Genomic DNA, 12,228 nt, shown 5'->3' on the forward strand with positions numbered 1-12,228 from the left:
TGATTTAATATGTTTCATGATATCTAGAGCTTTTTTGCAGTGACTTTCTTTTTGCTTGAAACATAAGATATAATAAAGTTCATAGAAGTAGCTTTAATGGCATCCCAGACAGTTTGAAAATACATTTCTAGAGATTCATTCTGGAGAAAGAATTCATCCATAAAAGTTTGAAAGTGTTGTCTAAAGTTTGTGTCTGATAACAAGGAGGTACTAAATGTCTTACTTTTGGATTGATAGGGAGGAAATTGAAGTCCAAAGTAACTGTAGCGTGACCTGAGATTAAGATGGATTTGATATCTGCATGCATGATGTGTTGAGGTAGGGCTTTAGAAACAAAAAGGTAATCAATTCCAGATTGTGAGAAGTGGATAGGGGAAAAGAAGGTAGATTCTTGTAGGTAGGGATTACTAAGCCTCCATGAATCTATTGGTTGATAGATGTAGTGAATTGTTTATGTATGGAAGAAGGAATAAAAGTAGTCTATGAGGAGGGGTCCAAGAATGTTTAGTAGCCTGAACAGAACTGAAAATCTCCTTGGAGGACATTTTAATACTATTTATGACATTTTTGCTGAAAATGAGTTAGCAGTGTCTATTGAAAAATTGTTTGTGGAAACATCTGAATTGGATGATAGGTGCCTCGATCATTTGGTTCTTCCCATAGGATAAGGTGTAAAAGAGTGGGCAGGTTAGAATATCTAAGTCCTTATTCAGATACCAAAACTATTTTTCTCCTTTAATTGTAATCCCACAGAGTGATAAGTATTGTCTATATATTTTTGAATAAGAATGAAGATCCATACATTAGTTATTAGAAAATAATTAAGAAAATAATCCAAATTCTCATGAAATATATTACCTTATATCCGTGGTGATACTGGAAGTTCAAGAAGAAAGTAGAGGGAGAACATGGCGGGCTGCACTAGGGAAGCAGCGCGCTAGAACGCTTACCTATTTTCCTGGGTAGTGGAGGTGGCGGTGCTGTCTGGAAGTGACGGCACACTCCCCTGATGTGTGGGCCATCGACGAGGGCAGGAAGTACGTTGAGGAGCTTGGTCGGACGCACCGAGGAGCAGCGCGTATTCCCCTTTGGGGAAACGGTGGTAGCGGCAGCACAAGCAAGACTGCCGGCATGGGGAGAGGGGAGCCTGGAGTAGAGATGAGGAGGAGTGCGAAGGGTGCGACGGCAAAGGCAGCGACAGCCGGCGGAGCAACAGTAAGACAGAGTGGGGGGATTGTGGCTCACCCCCCCCAGGATTTTGGAATTAGGTGGACTGGGGCAGGAGGTGTCCTACAAAGGACGGAAGGGGGGCTCTGAAGCAGGGAGAACAGGGAGAGCAGGCAAAAGTAAAGAGCCTGAATGTAGCAGGAACAGTGTGAAGAGGGGGAGTGAAAATAGACATAGAAATTAAAAGTAAACTTACGCCTTCCTTGAGGTCTTACTTTAGGGTTAAACCTGAGGTTACCGCGCTTATCCCAGGTCAGGTAAAGACTACCCAGAGTAAACAGGTAATGGAGATCCCTGGCCTGCAAGTAGGGGATCAGAATGGTGGAGTCATTGGACCAGTAAAAAATGGCGTCACCCCAAGTCAATAGATGTTCCGAGGAGATGCAAGTAAGATTTGGGGTTTCTTCTCATGCGCAAAGCAATAGCGAGGAGTCTGCCTCCCTGCAAGCCATTGATCCATCACTGTTGGCTCCCCAGGCCCCGAGGGCTTAGATTGTGTCAGAGTCTATAGCTCCTATTGTCCCTTGTCTTACTTCAGACTCCTCAATCGAGACAATGATCCTCTCTAGTTCTGAAGATATAAAAAAGGGCTTTGCAAATTCCGAGATAAATCAGGGGGAGATAAGAGAAGCCTGTGAGGTATTAGAAAGAAAGTTTGACATCCTGACGGCAAGAACTCAAGCTTTAGATGAAACTATGGGAGGAATGAAGGAAGAATTGATATTACATAAAGAAGAGATTCAGGTACTAAAAGGGAAAGAGCAGGAGCTACAAAATAAATTAGAACAATTGGAAAATTACTCATGAAGAAACAACTTTAGACTATTGAAGATACCGGAAGGAGTGGAAGGGGGGAACTTGAAGTCCTATGTGGTCTCACTCATGAAATCTGCAATTGTGCTCTATGAAAGCAATGAAGAGATTGAAAAGGATATTCAGAGGATCCATAGAGACCCCTTTAGGAGGAGGCCTAACAGTAGTAAACCTCGGAAAATTTTGATAAACTTTCTAACTTACGAGCAGAAAGAGAGGATTCTGCCTAAAGCATTAAAACAAAAAACCTTAAGAGTAGAGGATGTCACGTTTGATATTAGGTCAGATTTATCTAGGTCTACCATGGATAAGCAATGGGAGTTGGGGAAATGCTTGGAGGAATTTAAGAGCTTAGGGGTTTCAGGACAGTTAAAGTTCCCTGCGTCTCTTCGAGTTATGTATAATAACAAAATGCATAATATAAGGGATGTTAATGGAGCGGATGAATTGCTGGCAGCAATTAGGAATGGGCAGGCCAAACACCAGTGAAGGTTTTTTCTTTTTTTGAATGGAAGATCATACCCAGGAATACAGGAACGTTCTAAAAATGGGGATAACATCTGCCCTTAAATTGGGGGGTTCTCTACGGGAGGGGGGTGGGGAGTGGGGGGGCACTGGGTGGGGAGCATATGGGGGAAATAGAAAAAAAGCCTTGTTCACCTCAGTCAGTCCTTATATATCACCTTAGGTATAGCTAGTAGGGGTACGGGTAGGGGTGGGGGCCAGGGGCCAAGAGGAACTGTTTCTCAAATTCTTTCGTGGAATGTTAATGGCTTGAGAACCAGAGGAAGAAGAGATAGAATATTACAATACTTAAGGGACTCACCAGCACAAATTTTGGTCTTGCAAGAGACCCATTTGGCGAGAGATGAGTGTATGAAGTTATTTAAATACAGAGGTGGGTCTAAATGTGTATCTGTACCGAGCAGAATTTCCACACTAAAGGTGTGGGTATATTATTTAAACAGCAAGCTAATATAGTAGTATTGGATGCAAGATCAGACTCAGTAGGGCGTTGGGTTATAGGCAGGGTACAGGTTAGTGGTAGAAATATTGTACTGGTAGGGTATTATGGTCCGAACTGCGATGATAGAGAACCACTTAGACGGATGTTCTCCCAGCTTTTTGAGTTTTCAGACCCGGTCATAATGATGGGAGACTTTCATGTAGTCTTAGATAATAAACTAGATAGGTCGGATAATTGTAAATCCTTAGGAACTCCGAAGTCCCAGCAATATTTGAGGGGGATGATGAAGGAACTTGGCTTGTATGACATATGGAGGCAGAGAGTTGGAAACAAAAGGGATTTCTCCTTGTTTAACAAAAAATATAGACATGCCTACCGTATAGATTATTTTCTGTTAGATATACGGTAAGGAGAATGTGTGGAGAACTTAGTATACTTGCCAGATCATTTAGCAGATCACGCAGCTGTTTTTCTAGAAATTGCTTTGATTCAGAAGACAACTAGCATAAGATGGACATTAGACCATTCATTATTATAAGACTACGAGGTTGTATTTCAATTACACAAGAAGAAGAGGACTTTTTTAGAGTTAATGTAGGGTCTGCTTTGCCATCAGTTGTTTGAGATACTTTTAAAGCAGTTATAAGAGGTAGGATTATGAGCATATCTAGCAATAAAAACAAGCTATTTAGAAATGAATTACGTTTTTTAGAACAGGAAATAGTTAGGAATGAGCATCAGCTGGTGGGGATGGGTGCGACGGAGGCTTTGAGGATTAATTTGGATAAGTTGAAACGACAGTTGGAAGATGTGCTACAAGGTAGAATTATAAAAAGGTGGGAGGCAAGTAAATTGGCCCATTTTGAATATGGTGAAAACGCGGGGAAGTTATTAGCTTGGAAGAGCAAATGAGACCAAGTAAAGAATTATATCGAAGAAATTTAAGTAGATCGGTTAGGGGAAAGAGTGACAAATAGTAAATCTATTGAGATGGTCTTTCAAAACTTTTTTGCTCAACTTTACAGAGAGGAGTTAGAGGTGGGAGAGGAAAAGGTTGATGATTGGTTGGGGCCCGATATACTTCCTAGTATTTCACAGCAGGAACAGGCCCGTTTGAATAGACCTATGACTTCAGAAGAAATAAGGAGAGGTTTAAGTGGGAGTAAGGGGGGGAAAGCTCCTGGTCCGGATGGTATCCCAGTGGAATTATATAAGGTATTAGGGAACTCAATTATTCCAGCCTTAACAAAATTGTTTGGAAGGACTCTTGAAAATGGAACGTATATACCAACTTCGTGGAGTGAGGCTATTATTACATTAATCTTGAAACCAGATAAAAATCTGGTAAAATGTGCATCATATAGGCCTATATCATTGTTGAACAGCAATTGTAAATTATTTGCTAAAAAATTAGCTGATAGGTTGAGTAGAGTAGTGAACAACCTGATACACTCTGATCAGAAAGGTTTTTCTAGAGGAAGAATTCTGCATGAATTGACCTTTAATCTGATTGGGGCGATAGATTTGGCCACTTCTTTTGAATTTCCTCTGGCAATTATTATTATAGATGCAATGAAGGCTTTTGATCAGGTTAATTGGAATTATTTAAAATCAATTTTGAGACAGGGTAATTTGGGGGATACATTTTGTAGGATTATCGATCAGATCTATAAAGCCCCCTTGGCTAGGATATTAGTAAACGGGAACCTCACAGGACTCATCTCAATCACAAGGGGTACTAGGCGGGGATGCCCTTTGTCTCCTGTACTATTCAATTTGTATATAGAACCATTAGCTAGGAAGATCAGGCAGAATTTGACAATCTCTCCTTTCAGTTGTAAAGGTTGGGTAAAAAAGGTAGCTTTATATGCAGATGATCTCCTTGTATATACTGATAAGCAATCAACAGCTCATCCTGCGGTGATAGAGTTAGCGGAGAAATTTGGCAGCATATCAGGATACTGGGTGAATGTTGAAAAAACAGATACAATGACTTGGAATATGAAGGATGGATCGGTATATGGAAAGAAGGAAGTGAGGTATTTAGGTATAATGGTGACACACGATCTCAAGCATTTGGCAGAAAGGAATCAACAAAAACTGTTTGTGGAATGCAAAGGCATAATAAAAAGATGGGCACATCTTCCATTGACTATACTTGGAACCTGGTTAAAATGGTAATTCTACCTAAGTGGAACTTTTTGTTCCCGGCTATTCCTCTTATAATGCATACGGGATATTTAGATAAAATCCAGCAGGTCATAAATGCTTTCATATGGAGGTCAAAGGGCCCAAGAATATCATGGAAAAAGCTGCGTAGAAGGAGGGAAAGGGGAGTTTTGGCGTTGTCGGACTTGAGATACTATGCTTGGGCTTTTTTACTTAAAAATGCAAGGATGTTTTTTACATGTCCAGATTCCACAGCAATTGGTCTTATATATAAGGCTATGGTTATGACTTTTAAAGGGGCATCAAGACACTTTTTGCACAAATTCGGAGACCCCAAGTTTTAAAAAAAGGTTAAGTTGAAAATATTGCAAGATCTCACTAAGAGTTGGTATCAGCCAAGACAAGCAGCAACAGCAACTTACTACAGTTACAACATGCCTATTTAGGATTGCTTCAAAGATGTTCTAGCCTTGACAATCAAAGAGGTGGGAATTGAAGTTTGGGGGGACCTCTTTCATGAGGGAACCTTGCTCTCATGGGAAGAGCTGATGGAGAAAACTGGAGGATCCCTGTCCAGACTGAAGTTCTTCCAGATAAAGGAATGGTCACAGGGGTTGAAGAGGTGTTTGGGTTCAGCAAATATTTTGGAAGATAGTCTCCCTGTGTTCTCCTCGGTTCCAAAAAAGGTTGCAGTTTGGTACTGGGAAATTATGGAAGGATTAGATGGAGACTTTAAATTGCCTATGGATCTTTGGGGGATCTTATATCTAGGGAGATGGTACATAGATGGTGGAAGAAGTCCTTGTCTATTTTGTTTGATGTAGTAAACCCAGCTCCATAAAGGAAAAAACATATCTATACTATATATAGAGCTTATATTTCACCGAATAAATTATCCAAAATAAAAAAAGGAGAGGTGGTGAAATGCCCAAAATGTGACCTTGAAAGGGCAACAGATGTTCATATGTTTTGGGAATGCCCAGACATTCATTCATTTTTGGGAGGAAGTATGTAGTATCATTTCGAGTATATTAGGCTGGGAAGTTATAGTATCTCTCCCTTTGATTATATTTGGACAGTCACAGGAACTGGAATTGGGGAGCAGAAAGGGAAGGAACGATAGGATCAATTTTTTATTTTATGTTATTTTGTTGGCTAGAAGGGAAATTTGCAGGAGATGGATGTCTGTTTCCCCCCAACATATTTGGATTGGCTTAACACTGTTTTTCATACTTCAAAAATGGACTTGGAATTACAAAGTACTAGGAGGACAAGAGTGAATCTTTGGGCCCCTTTGGTAGAATGGAGTGAATCAACTTGCGATCTTTTGAGTGGGCTGTGGAGTACATATTTAATGATAAAACCTGGGGGTAAGGAAGTCTGGATGTCTCTCTATGTCACTCAGGGCAGCAGGGCTCACTGGGTCAGAGCCTGAGGTGCCTGGGGCGAAGGAGCTGCCCACCCTCCTGGGTGAGCGGGCACGGGCAACTTGATGAAAGGCTGCTGGGAGGGCGGTGCTGGTACGGGGCTGGCGGCTGTACCTGTAGTTGGGGTGGTCACAGAGGTGTCTGCAACCACCAGGGAGCATCCATCAGAGGAGGTATCTGTGTCCGAACCGTCCCCTCCAGTCTCCGCCATGGTGTTCCCCTCACCCTCTGTCCCAATGGTGCCCTCACCGTCTGTGGACTCTGCCTCCTGGGTCCTGTGGGATGCAGCTCCCTCTGTCACTGGTGCCTCTGCTCCTCCGCCAGTTGATGCTAATGCACATAAGGACAGGATGACAAAACAAAAAGGGGAGAGAAGAGACAAAGAAAACACTTGGTCAATGGCTGCACCAACACCACCGTTGGAGTACACAGCACCCTCACACACAGTGAACAGCCCTACGCACCAGTAACAATGCTAGTCACCAGGGCATGGGGAGGGACACATACCGCCAACTGTAGCATACCTTGGACCCACACAGCCCTGCCCAGTACTAGATGCCTACTAGCTAGGTAGGAGGAATATCACATCAGAACCCTGCCCAACATGGGACCTACTCTGCAATGTCAGGCCTGGCCTAGGGGCACCCACAGACACACATCCCCCACCCGGATACCACCCTACCATGCGTAAGTTGTAATGATGGGAACTGTACTCACCCCCTTGTGTCTGCTGTGATGCCCTCAAGCGCCCACCCAGCTCTGGATAGGCCACTGCCAGTATGCGGGCCATCAGGGGGGTCAGGTTTAGACGGGCACCCCTTCCTCATTGGGAGGCCATTGCTCCAACTCCACCAAGGTGAAGGCAGGGGCCCTTTCCCCAGTCACACGAGCCATGGTAGGTTCTAGATACAGGTCACAGCAGCACATGCAGTGTAGGTCCTCTCTTGTTGAAGGTCAGGTAGCAAGTGAGTGAATAGATAGAAAATGGCAGTGATGTCCGCGGCGGTGCATACCGTCACCACCAGCATACATCACCATTGGCCACTGTACCCCATAGGGCCCAATATTATCCAATGAGGTGTTTGTACGGCGGTTACCGACCGCCGCCCGCAATGGCGAACAAACGTCAGCGGAATGACCTTACTTCCACCTGTCCATCCACACCGTACAGGTGGACGCCATTTCGGGGGGGGGGGAGGAGGCCCTGGAATATAACTGAGTCACAGTTCACAATTGTTCATATGGGACAAATGCCACATATACATTTCAAAATAACATCTTGCATTGTACTGTTGTGGCTACAATGTACAGTTTATGATCGGCTCCTCACTCTTTTGTTCTCTAGATTGCAACCGCTGCGGATGAATAGGCGATGGAGACATACCCCTGTGTACAGACCCCCGGTAGACTTGGCAACAATGGAGGACAGGCACATTATCGTCACCTACAGACTTGACAGGGCCACAATCACAGAGCTGTGTGCCCAACTGGAGCATGACCTGATATCTGCCATCCGTCACCCCACTGGGATCCCCCCTATTGTGCAAGTTCTATCAGTGCTCCATTTCCTGGCAACTGGTTCTTTATAAGTGACAATGGGGTTGGCAGCAGGAATGTCACAGCCAATGTTCTCAATAGTGCTGACTAGAGTGTTGTCTGTCCTGATTAAACACATGTGCAGCTTCATTGTTTTCCCCCAGGTGGAGGATTTGGCCACGGTGAAGGCTGACTTCTATGCAATGGGATATATCCCCAACATAATTGGGGCAATTGATGGAACGCATATTGCATTTGTTCCCCACCCCTCCGGCAAAATGAACAGGTCTTCAGAAATCAAGAGTTTTCATTCCATTAATGTCCAGATGGTGTGCCTGGCAGACCAGTACCTCTCCCACGTCAATGCAAAGTATCCTGGGTCTGTGCATGATGCCTTTATCCTGAGGAATAGCAGCATCCCAAATGTGTTGGGCCAACTACAGAGGCACAATGTGTGGCTAATAGGTGAGTCCTGGTTCCCACCCAGTATATGTTGGTGTATGGGTATGGTGTGGGCCATAAGGGATAGTGTGTGGCTAAATGTTGTCTCTTGATATTTGCAGGTGACTCTGGTTACCCCAACCTAACATGGCTACTGACTCCTGTGAGGAATCCCAGGACAAGGGCAGAGGAACGTTACAATGAGGCACATGGGCGAACAAGAAGGATCATTAAACATATCTTTGGCCTCCTGACTGCCAGGTTTCGGTGCCTTCATCTAACAGGTGGATCCCTGTGCTACTCACCCAAGAAGGTCTGCCAGATAATCGTGGCATGCTGCATGTTGCATAACCTTGCCTTGAGACCCCATGTGCCTTTTCTGCAGGAGGAGGAGGCGGCTGGAGATAGCCGTGTGGCAGCAGTGGACCCTGTGGACAGTGAAGATGAGGAGGCAGAGGATGAGGATGAGGACAACAGAACTGCAGTGATTTGACAATATTTCCAATGACGCACAGGTAAGACAGTGTAACTTCACATTTCGTAGTCATTTTTTTGTTTAACATTGTCACTGGCAGGCTGTTATTTCCCACCTCTATGCCCACTCACTGTACCCTTTGGAAACTCTTTTTGCAGATGTTGGTGTCCCACTATCGCTCATGGTGTGTTCGCTGCAGCCAACTACAGGTCTATCCTATGTGCACATTACTGTACAGTTGACTTGCAATGTTTGAACCTTGTTAAACAAATACATGCTCAAATCATTTGACATACTCCATACTTGTATTTTTTAAAGTGTGTCTATTGCAGTGCTAAAAAGAAAAGGAGGATGTGCAATGGGATGGGGCGAGGATGGAGAAAAATCCAGGGTATTGTTCCAGTCTATTTGTAGCACAGGTGCATTGTCCAAGGGGGCATAGGAAGGGGAGCAATGGCAGTTCAAGGTGGACAAGGTGACAGAGTGGGACACAGGGGTGACAATCAGAAGAGTCTTATTTCCTGGCGGGGGTCTTGGCAACAGTCTATGGCTTCTGCCTGGATCACAGGGATGGTTCTCCTTTCGCAGGGGGAAGTGTGCGGGTGGCCTGTTGGTCTAGTGGCAGCGGAGGTGGAAGGTTGTTCAGTTGTCTGGCTAGTGGCAGGGGCCTCCTGTTGTAAGACCGGCATGTCTTCCAGCACCCCTGCAATGGAGACCAGGGCGGTGTTAATGGCCTTCAAGTCGTCCCTAATCCCCTGGTACTGTCGCTCCTGCACCCGCCTGTTCTCCTGCACATTGTCTAGGATCTGGCCCAGCGTATCCTTGTTGGTATGCTCCTAGGATCTCAGTGAGTGCCTCCTGGAGAGTCGGTTCCCTGGGCCTGTCCTCCCCCTGTCGCGCTGCAGTCCTCCCAGCTTCTCTGTTGTCCTTTGCCTCTATCCCCTAAACCGTGAACCGTGTGCCCACTGCCACTGACCCCAGGTCCCTGAATGTCTTGGGGCGAGGTATGCCCTGGGGTCCCTGTAGTGGTGGACACACTGCTGATTGACATGTCCTGGGGACAGAGGTATTGGTACGCTGGGTGGGTGCTGTGTTGGTGTTTCCTTATGGGGAGGCTCTGTGGTGGTGTGTGACTGTGCCTGGGTAACCGACTGTCCGGAGGTCCCTGATGGGCCAGGTTGGTCATGCTGATCCACGCGAGCCGAGTCACTGTCATCACTGTGGGCCTCTTCTGTGGGGGGACTGGCTAGTGCTGGCACCTCTTCTCCGGTGACATAGGCTGGGATACCTGTGGGGATGTAAATGCAGTGGTATTGTTTCTGTGTGTGACATTTTGTACATGGGTGGGTCACCTTCTTTGGTTATATTTGCCCTGGCAGCTTTAACTTGTGTGAGTTGGCATGTGGTGGGCTAGCTGTGTGCATGCTTTAGTGATAGGTGTCCATGCAGGGCTGTGAGTGGTGGCCGTGTATTTGTGGTGCATGCAGGGCTTGGCATTAGGATGAGTGCGTTGTGATGGTGGGGTGTGTGGGATGGAGTGGAGTGATGGGGTGAGGGTGGGGGTATGTGATGGCATGCAGGTAGGGTGGGTGATAGTAGTGAAGAGTTGACTTACCAGAGTCCAGTCCTCCTGCTACTCCTGCCAGGCTCTCAGGATGCATGATTGCCAAGACTTGCTCCTCCCATGTTGTTAGTTGTGGGGGAGGAGGCGGGGGCCCACTGCCAGTCCTCTGTAGAGATAGTTGATGTCTTGCTGCAATGGAACGCACCTTCCACCGTAGGTCGTTCCACCTCTTCCTGATATCATCCCTTGTTCTGGTTTGCTGTCCCACGGCGTTGACCCTGTCCACGATCCTACACCATAGCTCCATAATCCTAGCAATGGATATGCTGCACCTGTGCTCCAAATAGCTGTGGCTCTACCCGGATGATTTCCTCCACCATGACCCTCAGCTCCTCCGCAGAGAATCTGGGGTGTCATTGTGGTACCATGGGTGTTGTGTGAGTAGTGTGGGTGAGGGTGTATAGGGTGATGTGTTGGGGTATGTGTTGTGAGGTGAGTGGGTGGTGTGTAGGTGATGGTGGTGTGTGGCTTTGGTCTTGTCTGTGTTCATGATGTCTGTAGGAAGTTGTCTCTGTATGTGCTATTTCAAAGTAAGGAATAGCATGCACAGAGTCCAAGGGTTCCCCTTAGAGGTAAAATAGTGGTAAAAAGAGATAATACTAATGCTCTATTTTGTGGTAGTGTGGTCGAGCAGTAGGCTTATCCAAGGAGTAGTGTTAAGCATTTGTTGTACATACACATAGACAATAAATGAGGTACACACACTCAGAGACAAATCCAGCCAATAGGTTTTGTTATAGAAAAATATCTTTTCTTAGTTTATTTTAAGAACCACAGGTTCAAATTTCACATGTAATAGCTTGTTTGGAAGGTATTGCAGGTAAGTACTCTAGGAACTTTGAATCATTACATTAGCATGAATACTTTTGTCATAAAACACAATAAGCTGTTTTAAAAGTGGACACAGTGCAATTTTCACAGTTCCTGGGGGAGGTAAGTTATTGTTAGTTTTCACAGGTAAGTAAGTCACTTACAGTTCTCAGTTTTTGGTCCAAGGTAGCCCACCGTTGGGGGTTCAGAGCAACCCCAAAGTTATCACACCAGCAGCTCAGGGCCGGTCAGGTGCAAAGGTCTAAGAGGTGCCCAAAACACATAGGCTATAATGGAGAGAAGGGGGTGCCCCGGTTCCAGTCTGCCAGCAGGTAAGTACCCGCGTCTTCGGAGGGCAGACCAGGGGGGTTTTGTAGGGCACCGGGGGGGACACAAAGTAGCACAGAAAGTACACCCTCAGCAGCGCGGGGGCGGCCGGGTGCAGTGTGCAGACACGTGTCGGGTTTCCTTCAGGTTTCAATGGGAGACCAAGGGGTCTCTTCAGCGATGCAGGCAGGCAAGGGGGGGGCTCCTCGGGGTAGCCACCACCTGGGCAAGCGAGAGGGCCTCCTGGGGGTCACTCCTGCACAGAAGTTCTGTTTCTTTAGGGGCTGGGGGCTGCGGGTGCAGGGCCTTTTCCAGCCGTCGGGAAATGGACTTCAGACAGTCGCGGTCAGGGGGAGCCTGGGGATTCCCTCTGCAGGCGTCGCTGTGGGGGCTCAGGGGGGACAACTTTGGT

Source organism: Pleurodeles waltl, chromosome 11, assembly GCF_031143425.1.
Source record: "Pleurodeles waltl isolate 20211129_DDA chromosome 11, aPleWal1.hap1.20221129, whole genome shotgun sequence".
In the NCBI taxonomy this organism is placed as follows: Eukaryota; Metazoa; Chordata; class Amphibia; order Caudata; family Salamandridae; genus Pleurodeles; species Pleurodeles waltl.